At 42.0% G+C, this 10,855-nt stretch overlaps 1 long non-coding RNA gene across 1 annotated transcript; it reads left to right on the forward strand.

Moving 5' to 3' along the window:
• The first annotated feature begins 4,393 nt into the window (after positions 1–4,393).
• Positions 4,394–5,144, forward strand: LOC308412217. The gene is made up of 2 exons (XR_013974540.1): positions 4,394–4,869; positions 5,088–5,144. It is a non-coding gene; the product is annotated as an uncharacterized lncRNA (long non-coding RNA).
• The last annotated feature ends 5,711 nt before the right edge of the window (positions 5,145–10,855 follow it).

The following is a 10,855-nucleotide window of genomic DNA, read 5'->3' on the forward strand; positions in this document are numbered from 1 at the left end:
TTATTTGCACGTCTGGTTATCTTACATATTAAGCCAGCATATTAAGCTATAGCTCTTTTGCACACATCTGTTTCAAATCTCCATATTTTATCTCCTTTTCTGTCCTCAGCTATTTATTTGTACTATTTGTATTTATATGTTCTATTTCTATTGTATCTATTAATTGGCATCTGTGGGTGGACAGCAAAGAAAGAATTTCATTGCACAAAGAAATGCCTTTTCTCTTGTGACACATGACAATAAAAACTCTGAATTGAATCTTGAAGAAAAAGATTGTTCATCACACAAATTGTGCTCAAGGTCAAGGTCACATCGGGCATTCCCCACGGGTTTTAATTCTCTTCAGTTTGTACAATACAGTAATATACTAGTAATGAAACTTAAGAATGTCAATTAGGAAGGGGGGAGATACTTTTTCACAGCTGTAAGCCCTGGCATATTGATCCTCTGTGAACCAAACCCTCAACAGAACATCACTGATATTCACTGAAATCTGTGTGATGACAGAGGATTTGAAACCTGGATCCCAAAACCTCACAGAAGCAAGCAAGCAGTGAGAGAATGGACATTTACTGTTGCCTTAAAGCATTATGATGTTCCTTGGGGCCCTGTCAGTGTTTTGATAAAGGGATGACAGCTATTCAATATATGTGACTCCTTACTGAGAGCCCCAGAAGCCCGGCTTAGTTAAACACACCTGGCTTTCATCCAGCATCAGCTAATAAACTGAACCGCAGCCATGAGACCAGGAGAAATTGCAGTAATATGCAGCAGAGGGTTGCAAACACACACATCACACAGAGGTGACTGTGTGCTTCCCATGGGGCTTGTACAGTTATAAAATTAGAGATAAAAGAAAAAGCTTGCTGTCGACTCATGTCTTTTGGAGCTTTTGATCATTTTCTGAAACTAAGCACACAAACACACACCACCACTGTAGTTAAACAGGAAATATTCGGCATAACCAAAATCCATTTTGCCAAACACATTGTATTTTTATGAGACCGTATTAGTTTTTCAGTTGCAGGAAAGCTGAGAAGTGAAATTCCTTTAGGGTTACTAATTACGCTACACATGTTGGAGGCCCATTTTCTCCCCGTAAGCCTGCCCCACATACTGCTCAGTATTCCCCCAATTACTGTACATGAAGATGCAGTAAGATTGCTTCTGGCTGAGTCTATTAGTGTGTAAAGTATGGGTGGGAAAGGGAGGACCGTATCATTATGCTTTCAAAGAGCAGAGCTTGTGCACACTCTACACTAATCAAGGAGCTGTAATTGATGAGAATCCTGAGCTGTACCTGAATCAAAGGCTGCACACACTCGACTGTAAAGTCAGGGTGCAAACAATGAATTACAGTATCGACTACACGTTGTTTAAACGTGGCAGCATCTGGTTGGCATCCACCACTGGTTGGATGAAAAATGGTTGCACTATGCCACCAGTGCTAAATCAAAGTGCATAATGGGAAAGTAAGTGGTAAAGAGTAGAGATTTCCTATGTTTTAACACACAATCTGAAATGTCCCCTTTCCGATAATTCCCCTCTTGGATATCCTGACAGTGGCTCCTACTAAACTTTAAGTTATGGAAAGGAGTGGAAGACAAGCAGCAGCAAAAAAATCATGAAGAGAAGAAGTCTTATAAACATTTTTAAATTGTGTGATGCAATAAATGAAGGCTAATAAAACCATATGAAGAATTTGCAAACCAGGTTGCTGGTAAAAATTTCTGATGTGAAGATCAATAAAGAGAAAACAGAGCAAAACTGAGATCTCTCAGGCCAGGTGTACTGCGTAAGTGATGTGTACAGCTCAATAGAGCAACAGGAGTAACAAATAAGATGAACGACTCAGTCATTAATAATAATGTGATCATTTATTTGTTTTCAATGACCAATTTCTCCCTTTGAGAGGGTTTATGTACATAATACCACATAAAACTCATCTATAAAGGCACAATTGTAAACTTGTAATGTGTAATCTTTGCTTTCACTGCATCTAAAATAGATGATTTCTGATCCCTGAGCTCAATCTCCTGAGTTGTAAGATACAGACTTTTGGTCAGGATGTGTAAAATCCACTGAGCACCAATTTTAGCTTCAGTTTCAATATGAAGGTTTGTCCCAATTCAATAGAAGATCCTCAACAATCAGAAAGACACCATGAGGCCGTGGGCAGATGGCTCGGCTGGTACCATTTCCTCTGTTACTGTGGTAACAGGAAAAGGTGGACAAGTTTATAACGCTTATAAAAGGTTGTATTTTAACCCAAAGGGTGTCCCAAACAGAAAAATAAAAACCAAAAGTGAAGTTTTAGTCTGAGAAAGTTGAGACAGAACTCAAACTCTCATCTTCTGGTTTGAAGTCATGTTTTGCAAATGTCTTGTTCTCCCTTAATAATGCTGCTGGATCTATAATCTGCAAGTCAGAAAACACATGAAGGAGTAGGCTGGTGCATCACAGGTACCCTTTGTTGAAAAGTGATACGGACACAGCCTGGATGGCTCAGGCTGAGCAGTTAGATGACCAAGTTAGAGAGTTAAGGTTGAGATGGTTTGGACATGTGCAGTGGAAGGATAGAGGATATATTGGACAAAAGATGCTGAATATGGAGCTGCCAGACAGGAGGAGAAGAGGAAGACAACAGAGGAGGTTCATAGAGGTAGTGAAGAAGGACATGCAGAGGGTTGGTGTGACAGAGTAGGATGAGATGAGATAGAGACAAATGAAGTGCTGTGGTGAGAAGCAAGAAGAAGAACTGATGTGTTGCACACAACTTACATACCATCACTTTCCAAGCTGATATGGAGATCCTATTACAACATCCATCCATCCATCCATTTTCTTCAGCTTATCCAGGGTCAGGTCGCAGGGGCAGTAGCTTAAGCAGAGAACCCTTGACCTGCTTCTCCTTAGCCACCTCCTCCAGCTTGTCCAGGGGAACACCAAGGTGTTCCCAGCGGGATGCCCAGAGCACCTCACCCAGAATGCACCCAGGAAGCATCCTTGTCAGATGGCTGAACCACCTCAACTGCTCCTCTCGATGTGGAGGCATAGTGGCTCTACTCTGAGCCCCTCCCAGATCCCCAAGGGAGAGGACAGCCACCCTTAAGAGAAAGCTAATTTTCACCGCTTGTATCCGCAGTCTCGGTCTTTTGGCCACTACCCAAAGCTCGTTACCATAGGTGAGGGTAGGAACATAGATCGACCGGTAAATTGAGAGCTTCGCTTTTATGCTCAGCTCTCTTTTCACCATGATGGACGGTGCAGCGTCCTCATCACCACTGACCGTCTGTCAATCTCCTGCTCCTTTTTCTCCTCACTCTTGAACAAGACCCCAAGATACTTAAACTCCTCCACTTGGGGCAGCAACTCGAACCTGACTTGGAGTGGGCACTCCACCCTTTTCTGGCTGAGGACCATGGCATCATTTCCAGCTGTATTGTGACTTCAGCACAGTCAGAAGACGGCAGCTCCTATCTGTGATTTTCTGGCAGCTAACATATCCATCATTTTCATGAAGTCTTTGATATGACATCACTGCCAATAACTAATGTAAGCACATGTGACATAACAATCCCACAAACAGTTGTTGCATTGCACGTAGTGATGGATTGTTGAACTTCTCTAAGATGATACACCTGATGATGCTGATACTGATGGCCTTTTATTTATTTATTTTTTACAGTCCTTTCCTCTGACGAATACATTAACTGACAGAGCAGACAAAATATTAATTATTACAAACACAAGATTTATGGCTCACTGTGGTTTTTTTCACTTGTGCTCAGATTTACAGTGGTTAAAATGATTAAAATAAAACATTACATATGCAGAACACTGGTACAAAGATGGGTTGCAGGATGCATATTTTATGCCGACCCTCATGCATTTGGTCTCAGTCTCAGATGAACTACCATCAGGATCTGGGTTATCCGAGTCAGAAGTTGTGTCTAGAGTGATAATCTCTCCATCTGATGACCTCTGTAGCTCATCCCTTTTATGTCTGCTAACACTATTTGCACTCAGACACACACACACACACACACACACACACACACACACACACACACACACACACACACACACACACACACACACACACACACACACACACACACACACACTAGCATGGACTCAAACACAGACGGTCAAAGCAAACATGCATCAGAGTTTAACCCCAGCAAGTTCTGTTCGTTCATATTCAACTCTGCATTCTCAGAGTAAATGCATCCGTGGTTTCCAAAGATAAATAAAGGCACTGAGCTCTGTAAGGTAATAAAAACTCAGTATGAACTCATGACTGATGGGCGCTATCACCTTGGCACGATAAAAAATGGAAAACGCTGCGACAGAGAGCAGCATGTTAAAAATATCATGCTGTTGTGGCAGGATGAATGTTATCCCTCGGTCCAACCCACTTTCAGCCTGGCCCATTAGGGGGCGCTGGTATAAATAGTGGCCATTTGAGTGTCTCTGCATTGCTTGCCTGTGATCTCCTTTTTGGTCACCTGACTTCCTCGGTGTGGTAGAGATCGTTTGTGGGTTACTCCTCTAAAGTCTCCATCGCGGCTGGTCGTAGCTATAGAAGCCTCCTCTGAGCTATTCTGCTTACATTCTATGACCCGGCTTACTTGGAAGTGTGGACCTTAGTTTTGCGCCAAGCTACGCGAACTGAAGTGCTGCTGTTTTGCCTTGCTGTGCTTTTACCGTCTGTTCCCGTTGTGAGAATTCTTTCCCTGCTGCTGTCAGCTTTCACAGTGGACGTCGGCGTGGACAACGGCTATATGCATGCCGGTTATCGGAGTCAGCTGGCGTGCATATTGATTGACTGTTAACTTATCGTCGTGTGGACGGCAAGTTGGAGCAGTACGGTGATTCCGTTTGCTCCAGATTTTAGAGTTTTATCCAGATTGTATGTTGTTTTATTGCTTTTGATTTGTAGTTTGGATTTTTGTTACACCACTGGTGGGAGGCCCTTTTTCTAGCTGTAGATCACCAGTGTGGTCTTGCAGTTGGGTTATCCCCCGGTGCTACACATTAGTTTGTTGTAATATATTAAAATTTTCTTTGTTTCTTTTATTCAGATGCGGAGTGCCGACGTGGAGGAGACTAGGGTGCCTTGGTGGTGGGATCCCTTGAGTGTACACACCTGCCTTGTTTAGTTTATTAGTGTGAGTGTGTGATAGTGTGCTGCACTTGTGTTTTGGGTGTGTTTTCTTTCTTTAGTTTGTGTGTGGCATCCCTGCCCCTCCACTGGTAAGCCTCAGCTCTGAATACCTTTTTAAGCATATTTGTATTTGAATATTTATGATTATGTTTTTATTCGGTGTTTTAAATAATTACCAATAAATTGTGAATTTGATCATTGAACCTCGTCTCTGGACTGAGTATAGCGAACCTAAGTGCCTTTCTGGTGATTTAGTGTTACTTTCAGTATTCTCTGGGTGAAATTCCCAGGGTGGCGTTGTCTTTTTGAAACTGCAAAGAGTATTTACTTTATATCCCAACCTCGTCTCGCCACACTGTGAAACAGACAGAAATGCGTCGTGTCATGCAAAAGTGGTGTACGGATGGCGTCCCCGCCGAGAGCTGAGTCAATCACCCCCCTGTTAAAAATGCCAGACAGGAAGACAAAACAAACTATTTAGGTGGCGACACGTTGGCTGACAAGATGCAGATAGTGGACCCAACTGACAGGTACATGCAAACAGCAGAAATAACAAACAGTTGGCAGTTTGAGAAACTCATTGAGCTACTGTTGATGGAAAAACGGAAATCTAGTTTGCAGGTTTATAGACAGTGAAAAGAGAAGACGGGCAATTGGTGACATGACCAGTGTTGGGGAGTAACGGAATACATGTACCGCCGTTACGTATTTAAAATACAAAATATGAGTAACTGTATTCCGTTACAGTTACCGTTTAAAAATGTGGTATTCAGAATACAGTTACTTTGTTGAAATAAATGGATTACACTGCGGTACTTTCCTGTTTCATTTTGTCGCGGGTCAGGACTGTTTGGGTTTTGTTTGACAGCTACGTTCTGTTGTTCCAGGCGGCAGCGTTACGGTTGCCATGGTTACAGGGCGACGCTCTCTCTCTCTGCGACTGTGTGTTTCCTGGGTGAGAGAGCGCCTTTTCGTTGTTGTTGTTGTTGTTGTGCTAAGCTAACAGGCAGAATGCTACAAGCATAGCTCTAAAGAATGTAGCATCATGGGCAGTGTAGTCCGTGCTGCAGGGAGAATGGACTGCCATACACGTTATGGGTCTGTGAGCGCGAGGAGGCAGAAAAAAGGGGAGTGGAAAGGTACGAGTTGTCATCGAGCAAAAACGGGAGCTGGAAGCATGTAAATATAATAATAACCACTGCAGCCAAGAAGAGTGCCTGACGAGCCCAGTTGTAAGTAAGCTATTAGGACTCGACTGTACACCGTGTTCGTGTTTTCCTCCGAAAACAATAAGTTCCGTTGGAGCAGCCTTTCAACGCCTCTCTCTGTCTCTCGCAAGAAAAGTTGACCCACACAACAAAGTAAAGCTATTTTTCGGCTACGAGCCGACAGCGACCCCGCCGTATTAGTCAGAGGTCCCTTTACTACAGTTCGGAGTCGCGGACCTTCAGTAACAGTAATAAATCACACAGCAATAGTACATTCACGTTGTTGTAAAAAGCATGATAATATATTAAGTAATCCAAAGTATTCAGAATACGTTACTGTCATTGAGTAACGTAACGGAATACGTTACAGAATACATTTTGGGGCATGTATTCTGTATTCTGTAATGGAATACATTTTAAAAGTAACCTTCCCAACACTGGACATGACACAGTGGACAAAAGAAGACGGGGGATAGCTATGCACCAGGATAATGGCACAGCTGACAGCCAGTCAAAGCCAGTAAATGTATCCTAACTGTGGCAGAAAGCAAAAGGACAAACCTGCACTGCGACATCTGGAGAGGACTTGGAGAAAGGTGGACGCTGGTTAGGTCACATGTCCAGCTGTGGGTTAACTTCAAGCAGTGGTAATCGGCTTTGACAGACAAGACAGGCTTAATGAAGGCTAAGCCACGCTTACAGCTTCTCTCAGTGGTCAGCGGGCAAAGGTTAGCGGCTTAGCAGCAGGACACTGAAACAAACAAACTCCAAACAAAGCATAGGACACATGAGATTTTCTATTAGCATATTTACTGCAGTAAAGTGTCAGATTATTTTCTTTTTTTGGAAACAGTTGCATACTGGCGTAAACAGAAAAGGTGGGGAAAAAAATAAGAGAGAGGAAAACAATAAGTACGAGGGGGGCGGGGAGTCAAAAATGGAATCAGGGGAACTGAGGGGGAAGAGAGAGTTCCTGTCCCTTCCAAGGACATGGCAGTGTTCATGTTCTCAGTCGGTACCATCTGCTCCAGGAGCATGTCAGCCTGCCAGTGAGGAGAATGGTACAAGGCCGCGCCAAAAACATGCCGTAACACCGCCACCACCATAACAAACAAACAAAACCCTCACACAGACATGCACACTCGCACACACACTGCAGAGCCGCACATTAATTCTGTTCCAGCGAGTGTCAGCAGCAGAGTTCCAGCTATTAAAAATCTGCAATCTACTCGAGATCTGCAGGTATCTGTGATACTGCAAAACGAATTTTCCAGGGGAGGCTAACACAGTGATGTGAAATAATTACATCTCTCTCTGGGAGATGCGAATTAAGATTATACGGTTTCGTGAGCTGGGTCCAGGTGTGCTAAGGAGAGAGCGCTGGGGCTGAGTCAGGCCCGAGGTGACGGAGCAGGAGAGCACCCGGGGGGGGGGGACGACCAGTGCCAACGTGCTACAGTCAGCTCAACTGCGTCTACCTGTGCTCAGGGTGTATTTCTGTGTGTGTATGTGTGAGCATGCATGGATCCCTAGATGTGTGTGCATGTGTGTGTGGCTGGGCTGTGATGTGTATGCAGGAGTACTTTAACTTGTGTGTTCCTGCTGCTGAGTCTACCCCCCCCCCCCCCACACACACACACACACGCAACTTAAAACACAAACTGTGTGATGAATAACAGAGCTGTCGGTGACATGAGCATAAATCTGTATGAACAGGCAGTGATTCTCAATCCCTCATGTATATGTAATTACACACACACACACACACACACACACACACACACACACACACACACACGCGTGCGCGTTACTTATAACATGCACTGCGACTAGTTGACCTAGATACCACCTGACATTCATCTCTTTGTAGAGGACTGGAGGCATCTGTCATTTTAGGAAAAAAAATGCTTAGAAGGCAAAGAATGAATCACTTGTCAACGTATTCGATAAAGTTGAGCAGATGGACACTCCATCACTCCCTGGACTGTGTTGCTGACTTCCTGTAAAAAAAACCTGACCTTCACCGATGCCCTGAGCGACTGTTACCAGCGTTTCTGATAAGCAAAGGTGAGCGAGGTGAAAACATAAACTTCCACCTCAAACCTCTGAGACAAACGTCTGAAAACTGGTCAAATATAACTAAAGGTGGAGCTATACGCTTTAAATACGCTAGTTTGCAAAGCAGAGTCTGACCACGTCTGCAAAGTGAAGACTTTTCATAGCCGTTCCAAACAGTTCACACTTGAAGGTGGAGGGAAAGGCAGGTTGTCACAGAGAGGAGTGTGGAGACACGACCTGGTTTAAAAATGGGGCTGACACTGCATTGTCAGACAGCTTCTCTTGGACAACCTGCATTCATAAAATTCTACTTCTTTATGTGCATCGTAACAGACAGATCTAAAAAAAGGAATGTATCATACGTTATACCTCCTGCAACATATCTGACAACCACCCATATTAGATGGATGTTTTTTGAGTGACAATTTAAATTCCAGTAAAATGCAGAGACAAAATCAGTGATGAATGTAAGTACACTGATATTTTGGCCACATTATTATTGATTGTCTCTTTATATCTATGTATATTAAAAAAAATCTGCCTGTTCCACCTACGGCATTGGTCTGTCCTATTTGTTATACATGTTACATACACTTTATACACCGAATTATTCCAGATTTAGACACATAAAAGCATTTTTGTCAAAGTGCATTTATCACTTGTTTTATTAAACTTAAGGATGAAACACACAACTCAGTTTGAAGCTAGAAAAATAAAGATGTGCAGCAGAATTATTAGTACTCGTTTCAAGGACACATTTCTAAAGCCTCTCCCAAAAATCTGTGGAGGTTTTATAAAACGTAGATTGAAAGTGAAAGCAATTCAGTCAAATATTCTTCTTTGAAAAATAGAGCACTGTGCAAAAAGTGTCGAGAAACCTCTCATCTCTAAGAAATTGAGAAATAGGTGCAAACAAGCTTGTTTGTTAAATTAGGTATGGCCTTTCTTTATTCTCTTAGGCACGTTTTCTTGTAATTTCTTTAAGTAGTCTTTAGAAATAGTTCTCCAGGCTTCCTGAAGGATGCTGAAATCTCTCTTTGGATGTTTGCTGCCTTTGTTTTTTTTTCCTCTGTCAAGATGATCCCACACAGCTTCAATAATGTTGAGGTCCAGGCCAACCCATGATTGGGAGTGTAGCCAGTTAGATTCTTTCCAGATGATAATGCATGATAGAACAACATCTGATTGGACAAACAGAAACGTTCATCAATTTTGACAAGCTCCATGACCGAGCCACCACCATGTTTTACTGGACATCCATCATACATCCTGATGATGATTTCAACACAAAATATTTCAAACTTGGATTCATAATCATGAAGATTTTCAGTCCAGTTCTTATGTAATTTTGCATAACTCAACCTTCTTTGATGGATCAACCTTGAATTACATAAAAATAAAAAAAGTTGAGTGAATAGATTCTCCATGCAAGACTGTTGGCAAATGATTTAACAGGTTGAACTTCGTTCAGTTTAAAACTGTTGGATTTGTATCGTAAAATTATTCAATGAATCCAGAGAAATCTGTATACAGGCAATGACATGGAGAAACATCATTTTCAGCAACTACCCAGAGTTGGTTTCATCACTTGGCTTTTTAATGGATATTTCCAAAACCAAAGTTATTTAATTATTTAACAATGCAGTGCACCAACAGAGGGAATGCAAAAGTTACATGCGTTTCACAGTTGCAAGCTAAAGTGCTTTCATCAGCAAGAAGATTAATTATTACATCTGGGAGATTAAAAAATGCTTTTAAAAACATAACTTTACTTTGCAGCATTGCAAATTTCTTGCTTTGAGAAGTTTAATCAAAACTCAACGAATAGTTTAGGAAGAGTGACCATCTTAAAATAGCACCGAACCCCAAGTTTTGGGTTTAAAATGTACTTCAGTCATTTTTAGCTTCATATAGAAACTTAGAAACCCTTTTTCCTTTGAACTGTAGCAAGTAGCAAATGATAAAAATTAGAAAAAAAAACTAACATGCATCATTTTCAGTTCATCCAAAAATGTACCTAAAACTGGTAAAGCTTCACTGGATTTATTGCAGAAGCATTTTGGGTTTAGACCAGTGTTATCAGCACACTGACAAAAAGTAAGAATGTGGTGGTTGGCGTGGGAAACTTCTACATCCGTGAGGGCATCATTAATGCTAAATGATAAATAATGAAGGGTAAATAAGGAAGGATGACATCTTTTTCATGTTTACAAGAAGCAGAAGTGAGTCACGGTGATTCACATAACAGGCTTTTTCTACTTTCTGTTCTAAGCCTGTGAAACTCTATCAAAGATCCAGACATTGAGGTGATATGATTTTATGGGTTTCAGTGCAAATACTTCATATTACTACATTTTTGTATTTTTCTGAAGCGATGCGTTGTCAGGCAAACAGAACTGCCAGTGTGAGACACACTTGT

The sequence above is a fragment of the Rhamphochromis sp. 'chilingali' genome, assembly GCF_963969265.1.
Source record: "Rhamphochromis sp. 'chilingali' genome assembly, chromosome: 15".
Lineage (NCBI taxonomy): Eukaryota > Metazoa > Chordata > Actinopteri > Cichliformes > Cichlidae > Rhamphochromis > Rhamphochromis sp. 'chilingali'.